Source organism: Eschrichtius robustus, chromosome 20 (assembly GCF_028021215.1).
Source record: "Eschrichtius robustus isolate mEscRob2 chromosome 20, mEscRob2.pri, whole genome shotgun sequence".
Classification (NCBI taxonomy): domain Eukaryota; kingdom Metazoa; phylum Chordata; class Mammalia; order Artiodactyla; family Eschrichtiidae; genus Eschrichtius; species Eschrichtius robustus.
The window spans coordinates 10,486,096-10,511,874 of NC_090843.1; the positions used below are offsets into that span (position 1 = coordinate 10,486,096).

A 25,779-nucleotide genomic window follows, 5' to 3' on the forward strand; every position below is an offset into this window, starting at 1 on the left:
AGTTTCTCCACCGTTAAAACCAAAGTTGGGTTAAATGATCCCCAGGACCCCATTCTGTGATGGGAAACTTCCACTCTCCCACCAGGGAGGGGAGCCCAGGATTCTGGAGAGTTCTGAGCTAATAAAATAACTCCATTCCCCATTTGGATAAAAAATGAGTTTGACAGAAGGGTATTGCAGAGAGTGATGTTCAGGCAGGTTTACCAACACACGGCAGACAAACTGCAGGTTAGAGCCGGTTCCCTAGAACCAATATTTACAAACAGTCTCAGCATTAACGTGGGCAAGCGGCTTCCTGTGCATCTAACTCAGCCTCTCCTCCCCCCACTCAGCTTGGTGGAGGCAACAGAGCTCTGTTCCAGCCTTTCAGCGGTTTTAAAGAGGAGAAACAAAAGCAAGACAACGGCCTCTCTCTCCTGCCCAGCATGTCCGCCCTGGGGTTCCATTGCAAAGCAACATTCTTGAATATGCAGCAAGGCCCCCTTCCCTGGGATGCCAGCTTCAAGTGATGAAAGCTGCTCCCCCCAACAATGTGCAGAACGCTGGGTCCAAGACTGCCGGCCCCCGGGAGAGTGTTGAGTCTGGACCGAGCACAAGGGCATCGCATCTGGAAGCGAACGCTTCTGCTGGAGGAGCAATTGTAAAAGCAGCCCTGCTTTGTCTCATGCCTTGAGAGGCAGAGAAGTCACCCCTCCCACAGAATCTCTCCAGGCACCACGTGCTCAGGACCTACACAGTCACATAACTGGATAACAAGGATTCTGGCATATAATTCACCATCGGATAAGTGCCCATCATGATGCTTAAAGAATGTTGTCTTCATGGCTTTAGCACGGAAAGGGCCCTCCGGCACCTCCCAGCCTTGCCAGTTGCCCCTGTAAATCAAGGTTTCTCAACCTCAGCACCACTGACAGGTGAGGCTGTCCTGGGCACAGTAAGGTGTTGAGCAGCATCTGTGGCCTCCACCCTCTAGATGCCAGAGCACCACCACTGCCCCCCAAGCTGAGACAACAAAGATGTCTCCAGACAATGCCAAACGTCCCCTGGGAGCAAGACCTCCCCTGGTCGACAAGGCTGCTGTAAATTAAAGGACCACAGGTACATCAGGTGGCAAGAATCTCTAGTCTGCCACAGACCAGGTAAGCCAGAAGGCAAAGACCTCCACACCACCCAGCAGGCCCCTCTGCTGTGATTACTTGGATTCACCAGTGAGTTTCCCAACAAGGAAGAAAGCCCGCTGTCCTCATTTCCAAGAAAATGATTCCTATTCTTTCCAGAGGGGCTATGCCTTGGCAATTTCAGTTTCATTTCTAACGACAGAGCTCTCTCTTACCCCCATTCCAACCCCAACGGGGGAGAACTATCTGCACCTCTGAAGCTCTCTCTAATCACACACGTGTAAATCAAATTGAAGTTTTTACGCTCGCCAGGACCTCAACATCTGAAGGCACCTGGCTGGAATTCTTTGAGAAGTATATTGTAATATCACTCATCACCATCTATTTTTCTAAGCTTGGAGTTTTGTCATGGAAATCTCTTTTCTTGTCTGAGTATATACCTTATGTGTATAAATTGCAAGCCAAAAGGCATGGAAACTCATTTTTATTTAGAATTTTTTTATTTAGAATTTATTTAGAATTTTTACAAAATCTCTTGAGATGACTGGCAAAATGCTGGGGATGTTGCCCACCCAGGATGGAAATGGCTGGACTGTGGCATTGAGCCAAGTGGCTTCCTTCCCAAAGAAGAGGTGACCCAAACTGTCGTCCTTATTTTTTGTCACCTTTGTCATAGTATTAAGTCCCAGGGAGTTAGGTGGGAGTGGCCCCCAGCCCCACTACTGAAACAGGTCATAAAATAGGAAGCGTCTGATCTGCAGAGTTCAGAATGGTCAGAGCGGAGGACACTGGAATTGACAAATCAAAGGTGGGTGGGAGGTGGGGGTAGTTCTGTTCTGGCTAAACCATGTCCCAGTGGCTGGACATGAAACGGACACTGGCTCTCAATTCTGCCACCCTGGTACATACAATTAAAAGATCATGGCGCAGGGGCTTCCCTGGTGGCGCAGTGGTTGAGAATCTGCCTGCTAATGCAGGGGACACGGGTTCGAGCCCTGGTCTGGGAAGATCTCACAAGCCGCGGAGCAGCTGGGCCCGTGAGCCACAATTACTGAACCTGCGCATCTGGAGCGTGTGCTCCGCAACAAGAGAGGCCGCGATAGTGAGAGGCCCGCGCACCGCGATGAAGAGTGGTCCCCGCTTGCCGCAACTACAGAAAGTCCTCGCACAGAAACGAAGACCCAACACAGCCATAAATATAAATAAATAAATACTTTAAAAAAAAAAAAAGATCATGGCGCAGATGAACCAGGCCTGCAGATGGCCCTGTGCAGCCAGGGACCCACCTCCCATCTTCCCCTGACCCCTGTGTGGGTGAGAGAACCAGGCACTTGAGAAGGTGCGAAACAAAACCACTGTGTGACACCAGCCCAGCCCCTCCTGCTCTTAGCACTGCAGCCAGCAAGGCTGAGGACTGCGAGGGGCCGGGACACAGAAGGACCTCACAGGTGGCAGACCCACAGAGCACCTGCCAGCCCCTCCACACCAGTGGCCAATCCCAAGGTCAGGTACCGCCATCCTGAGCCCACCCTCTCCTCTCCTCTCCTCTCCTCTCCTGGCGGGATCACCACTCTCTGAACCCTCACTCTCAGCTGTTTCTGTGCACAGGGCTATCCCTCTTCTGCACCGGGGGACCCCGAAAGCACGCACAAACTCCTGTCTGCCAGGATCATCCAGCCAGCTTGCTGGTAACTATGCTCTTCTTTTTCTTGTCTTTCTTTTTTTTTTTTTTACCAATTGCCCTTCTGGGAGAGAGAAGAAAAGCCAGATCTTTTGGAACTACCATCCTGCCGTTGCATGTATAAAAGCCATCAGTTCTGAAATCACAGTGCTGGAAAAGAAGCTGGAGGGAGGGCCGCCCCGCAGCTGTGCCTGGAGTTCTGTGCTGGGCACTAGCTCTGCTCGTTATCCTCTCCGCCCGCCTCCCCCTCCCTCCAGCCCGGTCTCTCGCGCATCTATTTTTGTGGTTGATCAGTGTGCCTCTGTTTCCCAACCAAGGGCTTACGTATGTGTATTTCTATACATCATTCCCTCCGTGGAGGCTTCTGAGCCATGCAAATGGCACCTTATGCAAATCAAAGACTCCTCCATCTGCTTCCGATATTCCCCACTTCCCCTTAATAACCTGTTTTAGGGGATGCGGTACATGCAGCAGATGATACAACTTTATTTTTGTAAACCCAGTTGGTCCTGGAGTGCTGGCAGCCACAATAATAGAAGAGTGCGCCTGTTACTGCCTCTCACTGAGTCTGCTGTTAGGCAGCACCTCATTAAAACAAGCCGGGAGGGGCTCCAAGAAGAAGGGAGAGGGCACAGTGGGGTCCCAGCAGAGCAGAGTGGAACACGGAATCCTGGCCTCTCCCTCTTTCTGCTTGGTCAGTGTTTGCCGTGGGTCAAATTGTGTCTCCCCAAAAATATATGATGAAGCCCCTACACCTGGTACCTCTCAGTGTGACCTTATTTGAAAACAGGGTCTTTGTAGATATAATAAGATGTAAGTTAAGATGAGGTCATAATTGGAGTAAGGCATTTGATCCAATATCATGGGTGTCCTTACAAGAAGAGAGAGGACACAGAGACAGGGAGAAGGCCATGTGACGATGGAGGCAGAGGCTGGAGTGATGCAGCTACAAGCTGAGAAACGCTGAGGGCTGCTAGCAACCACCGGAAACCAGAAGAGGCCAGGAAAGATTCTCCCCTAGAGGTTTCAGGGGAGCGGGGCCCTGCAGACACCTCCCCATCACAGCCTCTCCAAGGGCCTCTCCTTCCCACCTGCGACTTCATAGGTGTTGGTGTAACTGGGGTGGTGTTTATTTTCCCTGCCCATTGTGCCCCCAGCCCCTGCTTCAGGGCCTCGGGGTAGATGCTCAAAAACTCCCTGGCAGAATGAAGGTAGGAGGGCTAAGTAACTGCCTCCAGGTAACACAGTGAGCAGGTGCAGATGGGGTAGGAAAACATCACTCAGAGTCAACTCCAAACTGTTTTTTTTAAGACCTCTTTTAGTGCCCAAAGGATACTCTTGCCATCAAAAACTCACTCTCACCCCAGTGAAGGGTACCTAGGATTCTGTGCACTGATTTTTCAATTTCCTGCGAGTCCACAGTTATTTCCAAAAACAAGTTAGGGGGAAAAAAGATCATTTTCTTTTTGTTTGACAAGATGCTGCAAAGCCCCCACAAGGGCTTACCCCTCTCCCCACTCCCACCCCACGTACATCACCTGGCTCACAGGTGGGCTTGAGGCCTGACAGTCTAGAAGCAAAGTCTGACTTCCAGTAAGAGGTAAAGAGAGGCATTCAGAGAAAAGTTGTCACTTAGAACCTAAGTTTTTCAAACACCCATGGAACCAGTTCTGTGGCTCCCAGGAGAGAGGGGTACTGGGGGCCAGGAGTGCCTAGTGGGATTCAGACAAAGAAGGGAGGGACCTAGAGTGGAGGTGGGGCAGCTGGCCACCGACGAGGTGCCCAATGCAGGAGCTGGCCAGTCCTGAAGGGCAGAGGTGGTCCGTGTAATTGGGAAGCGGTCATGTGGAAGCAGCTGGCCGCAGACCCAGGTAGCAGATGCAAGTCTGTGCAAGAGGAGGGACCTTCTAAAGGAGACGATGGGCTAGACCTACACACATGTCACGGGAGGTGATGCCGGGGAACGTCTGGGGTGTTACCCGTCAAGGGAGCTCCAAGCGAGCTGGAGGAAGGAGGGAGAAAAGGAAGAAGAGCCTTTCATTCTCCAAAGGGAGGAAGATGGGCCTGAAAGCTCCTGGGCGTCCCTGGAAGCTCTAGAACAGGTCAGCAAATCAAGGCTAGGGGCCAAACCCAGCTCGCCACCTGTTTTATAAACAAAGTTATTGGAACACAGCCACGTTCGTTCACTTACATATTATCTAAGGTGGCTTTCACGCCGATGGCCAAGTTAAGTTGTTGTGACAGAGACCGTCTGGCCCTAAAATACTGACTACCTGGCCAATGACAGAACAAGTTTGCAGAGCCCTGCTCCAGAGCATTTCAACTCTATGAGAGCTGGTTTGAACTTACGCAAAGCCTGGATGGGGGGATTTTTAATGGGATGCAAAGACAAAAATGCACCCCCCCCCCCCCCCCACGGAGAGAGGAACCACCAGCAGTGTTCTCCTCTTACCTGCCCTGGGGGAAAACCTCAGTTCTGGCAAAGCAAAGGCACTCTGTGACCTTTGGAGAGGCCAAGCTAGGGTCAGGCACCTGCACTGTTACCTGGAAGTAAACTCTGTTTTCAGAGAAGGGAACATGCCGTGAAGTGGTAGAGTATTTCTGATGTGATTCAGGACAGGAAGCCCAAACTAAGAGAATTCCAGAATAAAGATAAAAACCCAAGTGGCCAGAACATTTTTAGAACAAAAATCAAACCTAGGGAGAAACTTTCATCTAAAATTGATTGTCCAGACAGCTCACAAGGGTGACTGGTCCACACGCAGCCAGGGGGTCCTGTTCCGAGGGCTTCTTGGCCCTGGAGTCCAGTGGCCCCATCCACTGAGCCTGCCTAGATCCATTGTCGGAATCCCACATCATTCTCCTGCCCACACGCACCCCACCCCCCGCAACCCGGGCATCTGCAAGGGTCCAGGCATCCCAGGCCTCTGGGCCTCCTCCCTCTGGTCTTGCGCACCTAGGAGGCCAGCAGCCCTTCCTGCCATGGAGAGTTGCAATGAGTCTTTGCACGTGTGTTTCAGGGATGGTGAGGGGGTGACTTACTGAAAAGGCCGTGTTCCTCACCCTCTCTCATCGCCTTGGCCCTCGGTCCTCTGTGAATAAACACCTGCCAGCCCCCCACGAGTGTATGAGATGCATATGGGCCAGAATCTTGCCATCTCCATCTTCGTGCCTCAGCCCATGCCCAGTGATTGCTCACCCGGGGCTCAGCTGACAGTCTTTTATTTTGAGGTTGTGATGAAATCCGTCCATGAAATTCAGCACCAACAGGCAAGCCAGCCCTACAAGGCAGACCAGGAGAAACCAGGGCGGGTGGTGGTCTGCCCCCAGTTCATTCACTCACTCTATCCTTGGGTGCTGGCCTGCGTAGGCCCTGGGGCTTCAGAGACAATGAGACTCTGACCCAGCCCTCAGGGTGCCCACAGCAGGGCTGGGGGAACCGTGATAAAGCCCATATGGATGATCATTACAGAACCATAAGGCGTGTGCAGAGTGCTGAAGGAGCACAGATGATGGGACTCCGGGAGCTTGGGGGGCAGCTCCTCCAAGGGCATGTGCATTTTAAGAGGGTCTGCTTTCAGTGGTGGGCTCTAAGCAGCTTGGGGTTGGTGGTGGATGCTGGTGGTGGCATTCTAGTGCCTGCCTGTGTCCCCCAAGCTCTCTTGGAGCGTTGCCCCTGCAGTCCAGGGGCTCCACCAGACCGAGGACTTGGCCGGTTCTGGCAGTGAAGACAAGAGAACAGCAGGCTCCCCCCGGAAGGTGCAGCACAGAGAAACATCGGCGTCGTTGCCAAGTCCCCAGGCCCTACCTCTCAGTCCCCACACAGACTGCGCCTGCATTCAGGGGAGGGGCCCCTGTTGCAAGCCCACCCTTCCCCACGGCCTCTGATCGCAGCCCTGCCAAGGAGGTCCCAGGCGGGGTGAGGAGGTCGCAGCGCTCAGAGGAGGGTGGCCCAGGCCAGCAGGTGGGGCCCAGGAAGCTGGCAGCTGCCATGCTCCTCCAGCTTTAGCAGCCTCGTCATCTAAGGCAGCTTCACTTTTAAGCAACCAGTGAAGGACAAGCACCCTGTAAATTTAGAACGCGTGATGGCTGGTAGCTTTTGGTATTCATCTTAGCGCATGGGTAGGGGGAGGAGACAGAAAGATCCACTCATGGCCGCACCATCACATCCCAGCCCACGGAGGTGCTTGCAGAAGGGAACGTCTTTCCCAAAAGGAAAAAGGTAGCAGACACTCTGAGGCTGGGTCCCAATCCCCACCCCAAGGGCTGCCCCCTTCACCACTATTCCCACCAGCACGTCCCCACCCAGGGCACCTCGGCCCCCACCTCTGGGCTCCCCTTCCCTTTCTCACATTTGGCTAAAAATAGAGCCTCTTTTGGCAGCAAATACACCCAGTTTCCCCAGAACATAAGCTTCCTGGGAATCTAGAAAAGGGAATAGCTCTACCTCTCATGGAGCGCAGATGGATTCCTGAAAGTTTGTGTCAAACCAATTTTTGTAAATCCAATCATGTTCGCAGTGATTCACCTCCATCTCAGAAACACTTCCCTCCTGGCCAGCTGCTCGCTGACCAGCTGCCTCCACATACACAGATATGCTCACCAGCAATGGGCTCGAGCAAACACCAATTCAAGAGGGGTCTGCAGCCAGAGAGGGTCCTCTTGTGATCTGAATACTCATGCCCAGATTTTGCTGTGTCAGGGCTCAGGTTTCCAGGAAGCGGGGCAGACGGCACAGCGCTCTCCTCAGCGTTTCTTTAGCCCTCATCTGATTTCTTGTAGGGAGGTATCACCAAAAGCACCCTCACACCTCTCACCTGCTTCCCCAGGACATCACAAGGTGGTCCTCTGCTGTGTGATAGATCTGCATGAGAACTGCACAGGAGTGGGGCAGGGAGGGGGAGAGGTAGACTCAGTTTCCCTGTTGTAACACCCACCACATGATGGCCCTAAAGGCAGGGTGGGGTGGCCTGCAGCAAAGCCAGGCTGGACCGTGCAGAGCCCTTGGCCAGCACAGAGCGGGTGAGGCAGGCGCCAGCATGAGCAGACCTGCAGTGTGGGAAGACGCCTCTCTGCAGGACAGAAGCATCAAGGCTGCAGGCAGGAAAGCTGACAATGGTGCTGGTGACCGAGGAGATGGACAGAAGTGGACAGATCCAAGGTCCAAGGTCAGTGGACTGGGCAGAAGACTACATTTGGGAGGTCAGAGGAGAGGAAGGTGACATAGGACAGTGACAGAGGCCCACGCCTTCCAAGTAGGGAGCCTCCCCCTGCTCCTGCAGCCGCACTCCTGGACAGACCAGCCAGGAGTAATCCTGGGGCGCTGGCCTCTGTGCCCTGTCTTGATGATGCTGGAGAGCATGATTGCTGCCCCGTCCAGGGGTGGCTACTGTTGAATCACCTGCACAGTAGACTCCGAGGACACAAGCAAGGCCACAGGGACCAGTTCCTGCTCCATGATTTCTTCTGTCAGGCGACTATTAAAAACGTGTATGTACACTCATGCATGTGTGTTAAAGAATGGGTGACTGCGGGCTTCCCTGGTGGCACAGTGGTTGAGAGTCTGCCTGCCAAGGCAGGGGACACGGGTTCGAGCCCTGGTCTGGGAAGATCCCACATGCCGCGGGGCAACTAGGCCCGTGAGCCACAACTACTGAGCCTGCGCGTCTGGAGCCTGTGCTCCACAGCAAGAGAGGCCGCGATAGTGAGAGGCTCGCGCACCGCGATGAGGAGTGGCCCCCGTTTGCCGCAACTAGAGAAAGCCCTCGCACAGCAACGAAGACCCAACACAGCCAAAAGTAAATAAATAAATAAAAATAAAAATAAAGGAATTCCTTTAAAAAAAAAAAAAAGAATGGGTGACTGCTGTTGAACTAGCTCTGAGCAATCTGGAGCTGAACGTCCACTGGCATGCAGAAGCTCTCCCAGTGGGCTTCACTGGTTTATACCAGGGTGGGCGTGTCCCCAGCTGGATTATACATTCCTTAAAGGACAGAAAAAGGATGCATATGTGCTCAGCACCTGTCCTGTTTCAAGCCCCACCCAAGGTACCTGACCCTCGTATTTCAACTCATTTTCACAGCATCACCCTCGTTCTGTAGGTTAAGGAAGCTGAGGCTCAGAGGGTCGACCACGAGCTAGTTGGTGGGGGAGCTGGGGTTTGACCTTCTCTACCACGCAGCCTCTGCCCTTTGTTTTTCTCACAGGACCACCCTAGGGATGGGACAGCACCCTCCTCCAGCAAAGGGGGTTCCAGGCCTCAGAAATCCTCCCGAGGCCACGCCCTGGCCACGTCCCTAGACTCACCCGGCCATGCCCCCAGCACACCCATTGGCTGGCATGGATAGAATAGAGGACTAGAGGCCCATCAAGGAGGGTGGTGATAAACTCACCTGTCAGGGAGGGGTCTCCAGGTCCCTTCAATACTAGGGAAAACCAGCATCAGCTCTGCACAGCCCAGAGTCCCAGGAGTGTGGGAGGGGAGCTTTTGGTGTGTGGCCCCTAAGGCACCCTGGGGCTGAGCATGGGAGCTGTACAGCACAGGAGGGGCGACCTCAGCCCCCTGTGGTCAGGCAGTCTGAGCAGCCTTTGGCAAGATCTGTAGTTATAATTGTGTCCTTATTATAAAAGTGATACATATTCACTGCAGAAAATTTAGAAACTACACATATGCAAAAAGAAGAAAATTTAAAATAACCCACAATCACACTACCCCGAAATAACTCCTGTTAACATTTTGAGCATATATACCCTCCCAGACTTTCCTATGCATAGAATATATATTTTGGTACCAAGTGGGATCATACTGTACATTCCATTTTGTAACTTTTTTCCATTTAACTATGTCTCATAACAAATCACTAAGTATTCTTCCACAACACCATTTTTAAATGGCTGAATTAGCCAAAGGATACTAAAAGGACAGCTGAAGACAGGAGAGGAAAATTTTATAATACAGAACGCTGCAATCAAGCATTAAATAGGAAAATGACCTTTGTCAACAAATCAGCTCTACAGTTACAGAAAAATATGATTTTTTTAAAGTTATTTTCCTCTTTAGTCCAAATTCTACAATATTAAAAAAACCAAACCTGACTTAAAGACATGACACTCAAAAGAGAGCCCCCTTCTCTGAGATCTTCTCTTACTGAAACGGACCAATGATGAAAATAGCCAGATCTGAGCATCTAAAAACCTTCCAGTCTACCTATGTGTGATCTCTATAGTTCTGAGAAGCAAAAGTATAGAGTAATTTAAAACAATAAGGGGTTAGGCCTAGGGTTGTGTGTGTCTGTGTGTGTGTATGTGTATATAAAGACAATGGTGGATATCTGAGGATTTGTTGATGGATGAGTGAGATTGGGGTGGGGATGTATGTGTATGAAAGGTAATCAGTTCTGAGCAACGATGAAAAGGTTTTGCTACTGCCCTTTATAGCTATAGCTATGAACATTTCTACGCTTGATCTGAGCTCAAAGTAGGGGGTGCTCCCCTTGGCTGGTGATGTCTTCAGAAACAAACAACATCATAGTTCTGAAGGGCTGACTTGACTTCCTCTTACTGCAGGTTTAATGGACTGAATTATTTTATCCCCACAAAATTCATACGTTGAAGCCCTAACCCTCAATGTGATGGTATTTGGAGGTCGAGCCTTTGGAAGGTGATCAGGGTTAGATGAGGCCATGAGGGTTGGGCCCTCGTGATGGGATTAGTGCCCTAATAGGAAGAAACACCAGAGCCCTCTCCCCACCATGTGAGGACAGCGAGAAGGCAGCAGTCTGCAAGCCAGGAAGAGGGCCCTGACCAGAACCTGACCACACCACATCTTGATCTCAGACTTCCAGCCTCCAGAACTGTGAGAAGTAAATTTCTGCTGCTTAAGCCACCTAGTCTGTTGTATTCTGTCGTGGCAGCCAAAGTAGGCTAAGACCTCAGGTAAGATGCCTAGGGTAGTTTGGGGACGGTAAGATTGCAGTCATCTGGACTTTGTCAAGCCATTCCCCAAGGAGAGACCCACCGGGGGCACGTACAGAGATGGGAGGAGTGAGGAACCTGAATCCAGGACTCGCAGCTGCTCTGCCAGAAGGAGGTGTGTCCCTCAAATATGAAATGGGAGCTCGGGCTGGGTCTGCTGTTTCACGATGATGACAGATGAAGTGCAAAGAGCCTGGGGACAGCCCAACAGGGCTGCTCACGGACAAGGCTCGGGCAGAGCGCCCAGGCTCCCTCCCACAATGGTCTCACCGTGTTTGCGGCCTTCTTCTCCCGCTGTGAGCCCAACAGAACAGGGGGAAATGAACGGAGAACACCAGGGGGCTTGTAGGGCCCAGAGCCAGGGCCAACTCCAAGAAGGGCAAAGAGGGCTCCTGCAGGGTCAGGAGAAATCCTGGGGCCAAAAACATGGGGTTCCTCTCCAGGGACCAGGGGTTGGGGCACTGAGAGCAGTTCTGCACAGACTCAGGCCCTCACCAGAGCAGGATGAGCACGGGTGCAGGAGGGGCTGAGAACCACCCCCAGGTCCGGCCTCAGGACCAGCAAGCAGCTATTCCTACCACTGGTCCCCGCAGCTTGGTTAAAAATCCAAGGACGATTGTACTGGGGCAGAACCAAGGGTGACTGGCCGTAAGCTGTGCCAGGCTCAGATTCACTGTGACCCAAATCCGAGCTTGTAAAGCATCATGGGTGCCAAGCACCAGTGGCTTCTGGTTTATTGCTTATCTTTCCTATGCACTTTAGGGAAGCTACTTTAGGGAAATGCCAACCTGCCACGTATGAAATAAAGCTAGGATCTCTTTCCAGGTGGGAGCCACTTTAACAAGTGGCTCCCTAGAGGCTGAACCCAGGGAGAACAGGGCTCAGGGACTCAGGGTGCTGGTGGCCCTGGGAGACACAGCTTCAGGGGCTGATACGTAGGCCTCCTGGCGCCTAGAGTGATGCCACACGACGGGAAGTCCAGGCCACGGCTGGTGCAGGGCTGGGTGATTCAGCACCTCTCTGTGTCACAAGGACACAGGCTCTGCCCCCTGCCCGCTCTGCACCCTCCCGTCAGGCTGGAAGCAGGATGGCTGCGGTAGATCCATAACAACGTCCTGAGGCCTCTTTTAGGAGCCAAGAACTCTTCACGGAAGCTGACCCTCCCTGCTGGAAGATACTCCTCTTGTCTCATTAGCCAGAACCAGTCACGGCTAAGAGCACAGGATCTCCCATGGACCAAGTGCCCAGCCCTGAGGTCAGGGTGGGCCTCACTCTCCCCAGCCCTGCCCGAGGGGGTGGGAGGATGGACACCTGCACCAAGCCCAGGTCAGTAAGAAGAAGGGGAAGGGCCCAGATGCCCCTGGGAGCTGGTCAGCCTGTGGGGCCCTCTCCCCAGCAAGGCTCTTCCCTGCCTGCCCTCTGGAGATGTCACCGGGAGCCGGCTGTCTTCACTCTCACTATACCTTTACCCTCTCGCTCATCCCCCAGAGCACTCACCCCAACGTTTGGGTCCACAGGTGATCCAGAGGGTAGAAAATGGCCCAGCTGCCCCTCTGGAGTTCCTGGGCTCACAGGTCAGCTGCCTGGACAGGCCACATTCTGGGGGGCACAGGGCAAGACAGGATGGCCAACTCCCAAGGACAAAGTCGCCTGGGTGGGGATGACCATTCCAACGCAGGAATGGCCTGTGCCAGGGCCCTGGGAGGCCTGCAGGATTTGCATTTGTGGGGCCACTGGCTGAGCAGAGTTGGAAGAGCCCACACGGACAGTGGGTCCGCCAGGCAGTGGGAGGGGTCCCTCTTCTACTGGGAGCAGTTGAGCCCCCAGTCACGAGCCAGCCTCTGGGGAAGGGGCTGGTTTCCTCCGTGCAGACCACTCAAAAAGCCCAGCCCCCTCTGCCTGTGAGCAGTAGCCGCTGCAGGTCCGTCTGCACAGTGCCTCCCTCCACAGCTTCCTACGCACCGAGAGACTCTCTCTCCTCGCCCTTCCCACTTCCATTCATGGCTAGAATTAAGAGACCCCACGGGGGACAGGGAGGAAAAGTTACCATCCCCTTGGCCTGACAGTTTGACCCCAGAACCCCCATTATACTAATCACCACCCAACTCACACCCTTATCTTGTGCCACATAGCCCTGGCAACACCAGTAACATACATGTGCGTTCCAGTAAAATGCACCACCACATCCTGTAAATTTGCCAGCCAAGGGGCCCTGCTTAAGTGTAGCTCAATAAGCATGCACTTGTGGCCACATCAGTTCTGTCAAAGGTGCGCCATTGTGCTGATGGACAGATGGACAAGCCAGGCTTCCCTTGACTCTCGGGCTGCCAGCCATTGGCTTCTTCCTGCTGAATGAGCCAGCCATGGGCTCCTGGGGCCGCACCCAGCCTAGCACTTTGCACAGAGAATCCCCTGTTGTCTTCTCCAACCTCTAAGGGACCCAGAAGGTGGGACATTGACCTGCTTGGCAGATGTATTTGTCTCCTAGGGCCGCCGTAACAAACTAAGCAGCTTAAAACAACACCAATTTTATTCTTGAACAGCTCTGGAGGCCAAAAGCCCGAAACTAAGATGTCGGCAGCGCTATGCGCTCTGGAATGGCTTGTGCTGCATCACTTTAATCCCTGCCTCCGCCCTTACGTGGCTGTCAGTCTTCGTATGTCCTCTCCTCTTCTTATAAGGACACCAGTCTCTGGATTTAGGGCCCACCCTACCCCAGTATGACCTCATCTTAACTTGATTAAATCTGCAAAGACCTATTTTCCAAATAAGATCTCATTCACAGGCCCCCGGAATTAGGACTTGGACGCATGGGGACACAAAGCAGCACACAGAGTAGGTCTCTCCTGGCAGGTGAAGGGTGGACAGGCACTTACGCCAGTGCCAGGGTTGTCTCCCCACACCCCTCCATCACCCACATGCCAGCCAGCCTCTGCTCCAGAGCCCCAGGGCGGAGTCCTCACGGCCTCCTGAGTCCCGCTGATGCTCGCATCTCTCAGACAGAACCAAATTCTGTCTCCCTAGAGCTTACACCCACACATCCTTTTTCTGCCTTTGAACACAAAGGGACAAACCTACTTCCTCCTCCACACGACAGACCTTTGAATAAGTGGAGCACGGCAGCAGGCCCATCCCCACCCACCCTGCCTCTCCCAGTCTCCTGGTAGCTTCAAGGGCCCACCTGTCATGGGTGGGCATCCGTGCAAACCCCGGCTGAGCCAGCCCCACTGGCCACTGTCTCTCCTAAAGCAAGACACAGAACTGACCACAAATGCGCCAAGGAGATGCTTCTCCCCAAACATGCACAGGGTGCTGTGGGCATAAGGCTGAGGGTGCTGGAGAGGGAAGGTTCAGGGACTCTGGATCCTGGCTGAGGGTGTGGGGTGGGGATGGGGACAGCCCCTCACCCGAGGTCGGGCTATGGAGCCCCCAACGTGGGAGACAGATGGAAGAAGAGCTGGTCCCAGCCAGTGTGTTGATAAAATCTGTGTGATCGTGTGATGACTTCTCTCCCAGAGGCTGACAGCTCCCTGACGGCAGGGTCAGGTCTGTGTGTCTACCTGGAGCTTGACAAAGTCTTGTTGAATGAATGAATGAATGAATGAATGAGTGAATGAGTTAATGGCTGAAGTGGACTGGGGGAACTGGAGACTTCCCGTCTTTCCCCTTCCCACCTTGCAGCCCCTGAGATGCCTCCCTGTGGAGTTACATGGTGAATGTGGCTGTTGAGGAGATGCCCACGATCACAGCAGAACACCCTCAGTGCTGCCTCCCAACACCCAGTTCCCTCCTCTGGAGCAGAGCTTCCTGTGCATGCAGAGAAAGCAGGGTAACAAAGGGGGGTGGGGTTTTGAAAGCCATCCAGGGCTGTCGGCTGTCTCTGGGGCAGCACCAGGGCAGTGAAGCACTAACTGAGGCTCTCGAGCCACACATGGTTCCTTTAAACCCAGGAGTTTCAGACAAAAAGATCAGCAGACCTTAGGCACCCATGTGGGGCTGGAGGTCTACCATTGTCACTAGACCCAAAAGGCCACCACCATGAGAAGCTCAGGTCTAAGGCTTCGAGATCAGGTGATGGTTTAACACAGCTGGTCCAGAAGCAACTCCAAGACTGCATGTAATAGTCAAAGTCTGAGGGTGGCCCATATGTAAAGAGCACCCTGGAACGAATAAAGAAAAAAGACTCCATGGAAACACAGACAAAGCACATGAACAGACAGTTCACAGAAGTCAAATGCAAATGAACAATAAACACAGAAAAAGATAATGAACCTTCCTAAAGTTGAGGAAATGTAAGTTAAAATGATATTTTGTACCTTAGACTGGCAAGTATTTTAAGAAATAATAATAACTGATACTGGTATGGATGTAGGATAAAGGATTCTCACATGGCATGGAGAGCTCTGTAAATACTTTCAACTTTGTAAAGCAATCCAGCTGTAGTTATTAAAATTTAAGATATACATGCCCTTGGCCCCAATAATTCTACTTTTGGGATTTTCTCCAAAAAAGCAGAAAGTACCCGGGAAATACATAGCACATGCACATGGGTGGGTCAGTATGGGCAAAGGGGAGATTTGGGGAGGGGACACTTCCAACTGTTAGCAGAAGTCAGAAGTCATCCCGGAGAGCTGGATCTGGGGAGGAACAAAGGAGACTAATCGTTTCACTTTAGACACTTCTGTCTTGGAAGACCTAACACAATAAATAAATAAAGACTTTTATAACTCATGTGACTGCATTTTTTAAATGACTATGGAAATGATTTCGAAATGAAAGCTTTCTACCTCCCCTGCTGTTATAGGTGGGGTTGCCAGATTTAGCAAATAAAAACACTGGATCCTTGGATAAGTTTGAATTTCAGATAAACAACATTTTTTTTAAAAAAATATAAGTATGTCCCATGCAATATTTGGCACATACTTGCACAAAAAATTCTTCGTTTTTCATCTGAAATTCAAATTTAACTGGGCATCCCGGGTTTTATCTAGCAACCCTAGTTACAGGGGGAGGGAAAAGGAAGATCTCTGCAACTCTAATTTAAATCCATTTCTTCTAGCTCCCCGTGAAAACCTGTCATAGCCATGACAATATTTTTTTCTCCCAGTGATCACACGCACTCACACACACGCGCACACACACTCACATGTTTTGATCATCACTCGTCACCCTCCAAAAGAGCATCCTCTGACTTGCACGCACTGATGTTCGTCACGGCTCTTATTTGAGAGTCAGGATGTCACAGCAAAGCTCCTAGAGCAGCATCTGTGCCTTTCGCATTCTGTGTCCAAGCCCAGCAGTACTGGGCGCACAGAAAACAGTCAGCAAACTGGGGGAAGCCAATTAACAGAGGACCAGGCGTGCCCTGGAGGGAGGATGGTGACCCTCTTCAAGGTGTGTGGCATTCAGCTTCCGGCCAGTTGCTTTGCTGGGTCACGCCCCCCAACTTCTTAGCCATGGTGGGCATCTTGGAACCTGCTCTATCTGCCAGGTCCGCCTTCCGTCCCCCCTCTCCCAGCACTGAACACACAATGCATGAACCTCATACAGAGTGGCCTAAGCCGTTGCTTCCAAAGGCTATATTTGCATCTCATTCCACATTATTCACTTGCTGTCAGGGCGAGGAGACCCAGGGCTGAGGACGGGGAGTCTGGAGCCAGGGCAACCTTGGCCAGCTTGCAGGCTGCTCAAACTCCTCACGTGTACAAGCGGAGGTTGGGCAGATGTTCTTGAAGGGATTTCTAAGCCTTCCGGGTTTAAGGTCAGACGTGTCCCCAGCCCTCCTATTCCAGAGTGTGCCACTAGCCCACCCTTGCCCGAAGCGGAGAATGTGACCGCTAGCCACAGGAAAGTCCTCGGCCCTCTCCTTGAGGCCCAGGCGGCTCTGCAGGCCCAGGTATCCTGATGGAATCGCTGCTTAACCCGCTGTCCATCGTGTCGAGTTGCGAGCTGAGGAAGCCGCAGAAGCGACATTAGCATTACAACCCACACTGATCTTTGTCAATTACGCGCCAGTATTTGAGCTCCAACCAGCTTTAAATTGAATCAGGACGAAATCATCAGAATAAAAAGAGCCCAAGCCCCAGCCTTTCAATTCCAGCACTGGAAAAAAAAAGTTATACATTTCATAATGGCCTTCTACCCCGTAATGAACAGGATAAATAAATTAGATTCCAAGCTAAGGGTATATTTATGCAATTTCATTATATGCCCATGAGCAAGCCTGGTTTTCACCAAGATAAAAATGAGCTCTCAGAAACACTCGCACTAAATAAATGGAGTGATTTAACAGCTTAATGGGGAGCGTGGAGGAGGAACTGAAGGACAATGTCAAAAATGGAAAATAAAAATAAGAGGGACGTCTGACATGCCTCCCGTGCTGCGCGCACAACGCCAGAGGCGCCGGGTCTGCGTAGCCCTCTGGGCAGCATCTCTCTTCTTGGTGCCCTGGGTGACCAAGGCCAGGATGGGCGGAGGGAACATGGGTTTCCCCCGAGACAAGGAGCGCTGCAGCTCTGCACACTGGTGCAGAACATCTGCCCCCAGAGCCCCAGGCCCAGAGGTCAGTTCTTCACAGTCCGTTCCGGCTTCCAGAGACGACCTCGCTGCAGTAGCTTCTGCAGTAAAATTCCGGGTTATCTTAGCCCTTCTGGTTCTCATCACTAACCTTTCTTCCCTCCTTTCCAGAAGTTCCTCTCGGTTCTTTTGCTTCCGTATCAGAGCTACCTGATGTTAGCGTGGCCCCAGCTTGGGGGGGCAGATGTGGCACCTCCATGCCCACGGGGTCTCCTCCAGAGTCCCCACACACCGGTTGCCCAGCCTTCACCTTAGCATTTCTTTTGCCAGAAGCGAAAACAAGTTCTCTGCTGCCTTCGATCTCTCCAAGCGTGCAGTTTTGTTTTTTTTTTCCGGTGCACTGTTTACCGTGCGATGCTCTGGAACCTCTGTGTGAGAGGCGTTGTGGAAGCTCAGTTGTTGTGAAGGTTGACAAAATAATGGATTTATTTTTATTTTTTTAATGCATATTTACAAAGCTGGAGGGTGTCTCCCGAAAACCCCACTGGTGCATAGCTGGGAAGAATTCGGAGTTAGACAGCTCCGGGACCTCTCTCAAAGGCAGCGCTTTCGACTTCCTGAGGTCCCCTTTTCAGCCTCGCTAAGGGGCTCCCTGGTGCTGTCAACTAGGGCAAGGAAAAGGTCATCGACTCCTGGAATGTCAGTCCCGGGGCACCTTCTGGGGGAATCTCCCTCTTCACAGATAAGGATATAAAGGCTTCGAGAGATCAGGAGGGATCCAACTCATCCGTGTGGGTGGGGGGGTGGGGTCTTACATCAGCCTGCCCCACAGAAATATCATGCCAGCCACAAGGGTCATTACATGTTCTAGCAGCCACATTTAAAAAATGTTTTAAGTGGGTGAAATTAATTTTAATAATATATTTTATGTAACCCAATATATCCAAAATATTATCATGTCAATATGTAATCCACATAAGAAATTACTAACGAGGTGATTCACATCCTTTGTCAGCATGCTGCGTCTTTGAAATCCGGTGTGCATTCTACACCCACAGCCCATCTCCACCCGGACAGGCCACGGGCTAGTGGCTTCCCTCTCAGGCGACGCCAGCACAGAACTCCTTCATGTCACAATCGTCTCACTTACAAACAACCCCAAGCCTAAGTCAACCATGCAGCCGCATGTGGCTGCCGACCGGTGCAGGGAAATATGCCCGTTGCTCAGAAAGGCATGTTTACAACCTTCATGATTAGTGACTTCCCAAAACCTCTATGAGACCATAATGAAAAATCACCACCCCCGTGACTCCTCGGGCATCTTCTGTGTCAAGAACGAAGAACTCTGCAGGGGACGTACTGCTACATCCTCTGCATAGCTCTGAGAGGCAAGTCCTATCATCACTGCGACATCCCATCCATAGCAGAGGCGGTGATGGGGTTGCTGCAGAATCACACAGTGAGTCAACAACCATCAGGGAGCTGAAACATCGATGTTTATCAACCTCTGAGGGCAGAATATCCCCTCCTGACAAAGCGAAACCACTTAGAGCCAAACAGGCACGGGATTCCCCTACTTCGCACTTTGGGCAGCCTTCGGCCAAAAGGGGCAGCTCAACATGGGGTGAAACCAAGACCCTCCTGCCTCTGCATGTTCCCTCCTTTCCCAGGGCCTCCAAGGGGAAAACATAAACAAACAAGCAGATAGATAAATACCAACCAACGAAGATAAAACAAGCTGTGAAGATTAAGCATGCCGAGCTCGCACCGGCCTGGGCCTCGGCCTCGTGGTCTTAGGTACCAAGCCCATCAGCTCGTTAGTGCAGACAGAGCTGGAATTCCACAGCACAGGGTGATTCCCGGCTCCCACCCAGTGAAAATGCAGAGCGACTGACTGACCAGCGAAGACACAGCCAGTGTCCACAGAAAGGGGCACGGGTGTAGCTGGAGCGCCAAGAAGCTTGCTGAGGACACTGTGGGACAGAGGGATCCAAACACCCAGCCGGACCCCCCGCCCTCGGCATTGATGGGCTCCTTCCTGCCTGCTGAGGTTGGCGCCGGGTCCACAGCGGCCTGGCTGTCATCCTCACAGCGGCCCCACGAGCAGGTTTGAGGATACTGCGCCAGTGGCTGGTGGGCGGTGGTGCCTGGACCCAACCCCGGCCGCTCGCTGTTTCAATTATCACCTGCTCAGGTTTTTGTCCCTCCTTGTGGGTCAGGCGGGGCCCTACCTGTACCAGGAAAAAGCACCAGCGTCGGCCCCTGGGCTGCTGTAAAGCTCAGGACGCGTGCTGCTCTGTTGTCACGTGGTGATGACTGGTGCTGGGGGAAGGAGACCTCGAGGAAACGCGGGAAATGAAGAGGTCTGTCGCCTCGGTTGCTGGGGAACTGATTTGGAGAGAGGGGAGCAGGAATGAAGAGGAGAGAGGGGAGGGAAAGAGCAGAGAGAGAACGAGTCCTCCCCAGGCTTCAAGAAGTTTGCTCCTCCTACCGGAGCTCCTCCACCTTCCAGGCCTCCCGCCTGCCCTGCCAACCTGACACCCTGAGAACCACCCGCAGGCACCGCGCCTGCCACGACACGGCCACCAGGCCCCCAGCAGACAGCGCCCGGCCGCCTTCCTTGACGGCCCCTGTAAGGGTGTCTGCCTGCATCCTCAGGCTCTGTCTGCGTCCCCAAGCCACCCCCTCGATGCTCTTACATAACTTGGGTCCTTCCCCACCCACGAGCAGCGCCGTCCTCCCAGTCCCCCCACCTTCTAGACACGGGGGTGGAACATCTGCTCGCACCGCTCGCTCCTCTCCAAGGGAACACCGTCCCCCACACACCACACCCCAAACTCAAACACTGTCACCCTCCCCCGAAGCAGCAGGGGATAAAAAATAACATAAAATGAAAACATGCTACCACTGCCGCCCACCACATCATTAAGGGCAAGAAAACCTCTCCTACAAATAAAACTCTTTCCTTCTTGTTCTAGAAAAACAGTAACGAATCCTGGGGTGGGGCGGGGGGCGGGGGAAACGCAGGGAGGGAGCAGACGAGGGCTGCTCTGCCTTTTCATCTCCATTGCTGAAATCATCTTTGATATTTCTTATTTTTAAAAAAGAAAGAGAGAACTCCACAGAGGTGCGAGCACAGGCTCCCAGCGCTCCTACAGCATTCGCGTGGGGGGAGGGTATTGGAATTCAGTACCAGGAAGCAGCATCTGGGGCCCCAGTTTCCCCCGCCCTCGTCCTCACTCCCCTCCCTACAAAGGAGCACATCTAATGGAACAGAGGAGGGGCCGTGCTTGGTTTTGGATCAAGAGGCCAAGATCTGCATCTTTGGAACCCCGACATGTTGGGAGACATCATGGGAGACACACGTCTCCCCACTCCCACCTCAACCTCAAGGCAGCGAGGGAGCCAGGGCTCCTGTGTCCTTCCAGCCAGCCGAGCGCTAAATGGCTGCCTTCCCTTCCAAACGCTTCCATGAAAGCAAGAGGGAAATCCGTAATTTTTCCCCAGGAGATGCTGTCTAATCCACTTCCCGTTATCCAATTCAGCCTCACAGTTGAGACTGTGGTTCCCTTTTCTGTGTGTTCTCAGCTTCTCTGTGTCCTCACTGCCCTGGTCTGGATGCCCACACCCGGATGCAGCCAAGAGTCCGTCTGGTTCAGCGTCTGGGTGCACACTCACTCCTCCTCTTACTCACTCGGCTTACTGCACTGTCTTCGGAGGGTCTTAGTGGGCATGGAAGGCTCCCCTTTGATTATTCCTATATAGCTAATGGTGTGTGTGTGTGTGTGTGTGTGTGTGTGCACATGAGTGTATACTACATGCAAAAACCATCATGTTACAACCTAGACAAATCCCAAATGTGTGGGATACAATTTACAGATGTGCATAACAACATATTTAAAGCAAATAGTCTTCAAGAGGCTACAGGTGGGTCCAGGAAGGTCACGGCTGCGGTCTGGATTTCAGGAGGTTCTTATCTCCCCGGATCTAAATTCCCACCTGTCGCCACTGCTGAGCCATGAGTGTGTGAACCCTTCATGGACAATTCTAAGTATAGCAGGAAAAAGCCCAAACCCCAGGCTTCTTTCCTGCCAAAACAGAGGGATCCAGCCCTGGAAAGGCGCGCTTATGGAGGACCTACTGGGTCTTTCACAGAGTCTCCCCCTTTCAGCCACAAGGCTGGACAAACAGGCTCCATCAGGTGAAATGTTGTCACCAAGGTCTCACAACTGCCAGTGTGGTCCTGTCTGCACCCTGAGTTCATCCAATCTCTGCTCTAAGCCCTCGATACCCAGCACCCAAAGAGCAAGCTTTCTAAAGAGGGATGACTGATGGCTTGTCCGAGCAGGTGCACGAAGAGCAGGGCATCCCTTACTTCCCTGCTGGCGCTCCCCGACATCCTGTCCTCATAGTTAAGATTCAGTACGTGGCAGGCATCCCACTCAGGGCTGAAAATGGAAGCTGGATGTTGGGCACTGCCCTCCCACCAGGGAGACCCTCACAGGCAAACCGTTGCCATGATGGAGAACAGCACAGAATGATGACAGAACAGGAAAAGGAGCATTCCCGCTGCCCAGTGGCTCAGAGGTTACAGAATCTGGAGGGCCCACATCACTCCTTTTCCCTTTTCTATTAAAAATCTGCTGCCTGCAGGAGGAGGGCAGGGGAGAACCAGGCATGGGACCCCAGGAGCAAGTCCCCAGACAAGCTCTCTCACCCACTCTCTCCTCGGAATGGGGGTCCACTTGCCAAAACAAATCTGGAGCACAGGCAGGAAATGCGCATGCTGCATTTTCAGAGAACCTCCGCTCAGTGAAAAAGAGAAAGACGTCTTTTTATTCCAGTCGAGCAGCTGTTTGTCCAGCACCGACAGCGCACATGAGACCAACAGAGAAAGGCAAAGGAGAGACGGGACAGGAGGCTCCAGGGGGGTTCAGGGAATAGTGGGGGGGCGGGGGTGCTCCACCACGGTGCTCCCCCTAGAACAGGCCTGAGTGCCCAGCTGCACCCAAACACGCTCATGTGTGCAGATTCCAAGCACCCCACGTCCCCTGACCTGTGGTGAAGGATCCTGATCTTTTCCCACACTGCCCTTGGCCGATAATTCATTCAGGGAGGCTTTGCCATGGGGTGGCTGCCTCCCCACACCCTGGAGGGAAACCAGCTTCCCTCCTCACTCACTGTGGTCTGAACGGCCTGGGGCTAGTCAGGAAATTCCTTTGCCTTTATTCAAATCTTAGGGAAAAAATCAAATTCCCACGCAGAGCCTCGCACGGGGCTGGCGGCCACTACCCGCGTGGCAGAGTGGGCCACCCCTGCCGTAAAGGAATGGAAGCAGCACAGGGCGCTCCCAGCTCTGGGCAGGCCCCAGGAATCGAGCCCAGAAGATCCAGCCTGGCTCAGAGCAGGTGTCGTTCCAGAGGCCGTCCTAGATGCAGCCATAGTGCCGGGTCCTGGGTCTGAGGATGCCCACTCCCAGAGACACACTTAGCCCCCACCCTCACCCACTGCTCCCCTCTCTCTCTCCCACACTCTCCCAGAGAAGAAGGGCCAGCTTGCATTTGAGATTCCCGGAGCTCAGAAGTCCAAGCAGGCATCTTGCTAGGGGTGGGGGGAGGCAGCGGTTCCCTTCCCTCTCTGAAGGGCCGGCACAGCCCCGTGACATGGCTCTGTCACCACCCCCAGAGCCACAGGTGTACCTGGGATGGTGGTACAGACCAATCCAACAGAAATGCGCTCATTAAATAGCACCAGCTCCTGGGGAAGGGGTCTGCTTGGATCTGCCCCCCATCCCCAGGCTTCAGCTCCCTGGGCCTCCATTCTCCTCTGTGAAGTAGGGGACACCCAGCTTCTTTGGCATGGCATTGTTCCTCCACAGGATTCCTCTAAACCTGAGAAAATAGCCTGTTCACATCTGCAGCTTTCATACGTCTTTGGGCATCTCTTCAGTCCCCGTGCCTATGTCAGGGCCTGGCACGCAGTAGGTGCTCAATAAATATTTGTGCAATGAATATAGAAATGCTTCCTTGTTGCATTTCATTTTTATCCTCATAAAAACCCTGTGAGCTAGCAAGAGCCCTCATTAGCCTACTGGGGACAATCATCATTATTGCAGGAACGCATGTGGTTGACTGTTGGAGCACTCTGTTTGCGTGATCTCGTTTCTTTCTTTCCTCCAAGCCCTGAGGTGGTACGATTATTATTGCCGTTTTGCAGATGGAAAAACTGAGGCTCAGGATGGGGAGATGCACTGCCCGAGGTCCCTTGTCCCCAGATCAGAACTGACGCCAATTTTAACCCAGCCAGCCTTTGCCTACTTTCCACGAAGGCTAAGGAAAGGCTGCTGGTGAGCAAGAGAAAACAAAGCCTCAGGTTTTCACCAGGGTCTCTGGGTTCTACCAAGCAGGAGCTTGTCTTATTTAAAAAGTCCTAAGGGAGGCTCTGAAACGACATGGGGGTGGACGGGGCTCAGCCTCCAGGTGGGAGCCTGCGATGAAAAAGCACAGCTGTCGAGCTGGCTGTCACCCACTCCTCCAGGGCAGGGGGAGCCCCACACAGCCCCGGGAATGAGCAGATAGTTCCCCCCCTTTTCCACTGGAGACAGGCAGGGATGCAGCTCAATAGAGGTTACAAGCAACTGCAGCTCTGAGGCAGGCAGAGCTCAGGTTTCTGTGGAGACTCGAGAATGATCTATCTGACACCAGTGTTAGAGTAACCAGAAGACTCTTGAAGGAGATCAGGGCAATGGTTTGTGTCTGTGTTGAGATGGGGCAGTGACTCCTGCCTCCAACCCAGAGGGAGGCTTTGGAGGACACCCCAGGGAGATGAGGGGGGCTCGGCAGAGCAGGCCTGAGGCTTTCCTGTGCCGCTGAGGGACAGGAGCCCCCAGGAGAGGATGAGACAGAGAAAGGAAATAGGAAGCAGATTCCTGCTCACGCTCCACATCCCTGCCCCTCAGGAGGGAGAGGAAGGGAGAGGGGACAACATGAATATTCCTTCACCATGTGGCCCAATATCACAGCTGAGAAGTCCCCACAGCTGTGGGCACAAGCCTCTGCCTGGCAGAGCTAACTTTAAAATAAGAAGAGTTGAATCATCATAAAAAGTAAGAATTTTCCAGGCTCAGAGACATGACAGATGAAGCAGTTTACCTAAAAAGCCCCAGTGTTCTCGGAAGAACACACACCAAAAAACCCAAAACTGTGGGAAAGCAGCCTCCAAGGGCACAGTGAAGGCACGTCGTCGACTGTCCCTGCTGGGCACCCACTGAGAGCACTCGTGTATCCCCCCCCTCAAATCCTTCTTCTTTCTCTCTTCTGGGGTCTACACTAGGAAAAGTCTACACCAGAACAACGGGTCAGAGACAGGCCTCCCCCGAGCCAGGGCCTAGTTAGGCTTATGAACCTAAATACCCCATGTGTATGAGAGGCCAGGCACAGGGTGCTTGGAATGAAGGGGTCTGGAACCAGGAAAACAAGAGGGTCAGAAGGCACCCCCCCCACACACACCCAGAAGCATCCCCATGAAAGCTTGAACAGTAGGACAAACTCTCATAAAAGGGGCGACTTCGTGGAGCCAGATCTCTTCCATAGGAGTCAAGCTCATGAACCAGTGGGGAAGGGAGGATTGATGGAATTGAGCGGATATGATGCAAGTAAAGCTAAACTAATACAGTAAGATAGGGTCCCAGAGATCGGGGGAGAAAGTTCCAAAAGCAAGTCCACATGCTCACGGCAGGGAAGCATGGCACATACGTGTCCAGCACCCAGCTTTGGGCTGAGGACTTCATACTTATTGAAATAGCACTATATGCCAATACCATCTGTGGAATGACTGAATGACTTAAGTGGTTGGATGGATGGATGGATGGATGGATGGATGGATGGATGGATGGATGGATGGAGGGACCAGACCCATGGATGGATAGGTGGATGATGCTCTGTTGACACAAAAGGAAGAAAATGGAGCTCAGAATCCAGAGCATTGAGAACATGACTTTGCAATTCAAAAGTTCTCAAACTCTAGCACCTGATATAGTCTAGATCAGTGCTGCCCATTAGAACTTTCTGGGATGATGAGAATATTCTACACCTGTACCCTCCAATATGGTAGCTGCTGGCCACATGTGGCTACTGAGCACTTGAAATGTGGCTAGTGCAACTGAGCAACTGAATACTTAGTTTTATTTAAATAGTCACATGCAGCTCGTGGCTACCATATTGGACAGCACTGTTCTAGAGTTTTCCAACACACCTTTGTATATGCTGATCCTCCCTGAGTGGCTGTTTGGAATATGCGCTACCTGAGGGCAGTTGGGAAGGGTGACTTTTTGAGAAACTGATACCAACATGAGCAGGGCAGCTCCGTTTTCCTCCAGCCTTAGATTTCTGCTGAATAAGATGGGAAGTTTAATGTCCATACGAAGCACCCAAAAATCTTGTTAAAATGCAGATTCTGAAATTCAGCAGGTCTAGGGTGGGACTCAGACAT

At 52.5% G+C, this 25,779-nt stretch overlaps 2 non-coding genes across 2 annotated transcripts; both read left to right on the forward strand.

Moving 5' to 3' along the window:
• The first annotated feature begins 9,954 nt into the window (after positions 1 to 9,954).
• On the forward strand, positions 9,955 to 10,033 carry LOC137755666 (small nucleolar RNA U2-19). Its single transcript, XR_011072059.1, has one exon. It is a non-coding gene; the product is annotated as a small nucleolar RNA U2-19 (small nucleolar RNA).
• Positions 10,034 to 10,198: 165 nt separating this feature from the next.
• LOC137755664 (small nucleolar RNA U2-30) lies at positions 10,199 to 10,274 on the forward strand. The gene has a single exon (XR_011072057.1). It is a non-coding gene; the product is annotated as a small nucleolar RNA U2-30 (small nucleolar RNA).
• Positions 10,275 to 25,779: the final 15,505 nt, after the last annotated feature.